Below are 2,091 nucleotides of genomic sequence, written 5' to 3' on the forward strand. Positions count from 1 at the left end.
TTCCTGGTTCTCCTTTGGCACCTTCTTTGTGGGGATCAATGGAAGCTCCCCCCCTTCCCAGCAGGTGACTCAGCAAGCTGGGGCCCTGCTGTGTGCAGCTGTGTGTAGGATGGGTGCCGTGAGCACCGCTCTGAGCGTGTACAGCTCTGTTTCCTTCAGACAAACAAACAAACAGGACCTTGCCTTCTTCCTTGCTTCCTCTGCTTTTCTGTTATTTCCTAGAATCCTGCAAGTTTTCTATGCTTTTTTGTTTTCATCTCTGCTTTGCTTTGCTTTGCTTTTTTTTCCCTTTGCTACGCGATGGTTTTCTTTCCTTTTTGCTTTGTCTTTCCTTGTTGTTTTTTTTTGTGTCTTTTTTTGACTGATTTTTCATTCTTTTTTTCTTTTTTTCCCCCTTTGGTTCCTCTGCTTTGCATGGATTTTCTTTGTTGTGCTCTTCTCTGCTTTGCTTTGCGTTGCTCTTTCATTTCCTCTTTTTTCTTTTTTCTTTTTTCTTTAAATTTCTTTAAATTTCTTTGTTTTTCTTGTCTTTTACTTGTTTTGAATTTTCTTTGTTTTACTTTTACTATTTTTTCTTTGCTTTGCACGGCTTTTTAAATTATTTTTCCAACTTTTCCAATAAATTCCCACCTTTTCCCATGCTTTCCTATTTTGTTACCATGCTTTCCAAACTTATGCCTTCCTTTCCTACCTTTTCCCACCTTTTCCCATGCTTTCCCACCATTTGTCCTACTTTTCCCAACTTTTCCTTTGCTTTCCCACCTTGTTCCAACTTCTTTTCTTATCCTTTATGTTTCTGCTTGCTCCTCAAGCCAACTCTCTCCACTTTCCTACTCTGCTTTACGGTTTTGCATGGAGCAGTGGGCTGTGACATGGGCCATGTTCTCCTTCCCTCACTGCACCAGGAGGTAAAACACTTTTTTTTCCCTTCTTTTTTTTTCTCTTTGTTTTCTTTTTTATTTTTTTTCGGGGGTGCTGACATGAGCCAAGCATTTCTGTTTGTGGCAGTGAGGCTGCAGAGTGGTCGGTCCTGTGAGCAGTCAGCGTGGGAGCAAGTGCTGCAGCTCTGCAAGCATGTAAGCCATTTCTAGCCTGCAGCTCTGGGGAAGGAGGCTCTAGGTTGTCCCACCAATCATACGCAGCTTCCACACTGGCGTGCGTAGTTTCCCTACGGAATGTGTCCTTCTGGGGCTGGCAAAAGGCTTAAGGCCTGGAGCTTAGGTTGTATCAATTAGACTGGATAAGGTGTCCTTAATGTAGTTAAGCTGTTAGGAGAGAAGTGAGGAGAAAGAGATTAATATGGGCTGGCCTGTGTCCAGACGAGGGGATGTCTTCTTGGAAGGTATGGGAATGGCTGATGAAAGGAAAGGCAGGCAGCACGCTGTGGTGTGAAGGCTGTGTGTGTCTCGTGTCACAGCCTGTGCCTTCAGCTCTTTGTCCTCTGACACGGCAGAATAAAGCGAGACAGGGGACTCAGTCTGTGCTATTGGGCTGCAGGCAGAGTCTGAGAGAGCCTGTGTTCCGTGAGGTTTTAGAGGCAGTGCTGGGCAGCGTGGGAGCAGTCCAAGCCTGCCAGGCTGCCTTTACTTTCAGGGGCCTTGGTGCAGCAGCAGACGTGCATTTCCTAGAAGTATGTGATGGAGCACATCCTGGGATCAAGGTGCCGTGGTCAGGAGAATCCTGCTCTGGACGTACAGGCTTGGCTGAGTCCGTGTGTGAGGAGCAAACGCTCAGGACCCAAGAATGTGAAGGCAGAAGAGCAGGGACATGTGAGGTATCTATAGGTGTATCTGTATATCTGCACAGGAGGCCCAGCTGCCCCTGCTCTCCCCCCTCCATGGGAACTGCCCATGCTGGCACTCCCGGAGTCTCTTCTGGCAACAGTGACCTGGGGCGATTCCCCCTCCATCCGCCCGTGCCCTGCCTGGTGCCCATCCCCACAGCAATTCACGGTGCCGGCACGGGCAGCGCAGGCGAGCTGTGTTCAACGCCCTCTGCATCCCGCTGCACAAAGGATTGCAGGCAGAGGCCCAGCAGAGTGAGCACAGAAGATTTTGGAGGGGAGAGCTGGGGCTGGTGGTGGCAGCTGAG

At 48.7% G+C, this 2,091-nt stretch overlaps 1 long non-coding RNA gene across 1 annotated transcript; it reads left to right on the forward strand.

Annotated features, from left to right (window-relative positions):
* Window positions 797-2,081, forward strand: LOC110396339. Its single transcript, XR_002436935.1, has 3 exons — window positions 797-908; window positions 1,009-1,076; window positions 1,594-2,081. It is a non-coding gene; the product is annotated as an uncharacterized LOC110396339 (long non-coding RNA).

This window comes from Numida meleagris, chromosome 3 (genome assembly GCF_002078875.1).
Source record: "Numida meleagris isolate 19003 breed g44 Domestic line chromosome 3, NumMel1.0, whole genome shotgun sequence".
Taxonomy (NCBI): domain Eukaryota; kingdom Metazoa; phylum Chordata; class Aves; order Galliformes; family Numididae; genus Numida; species Numida meleagris.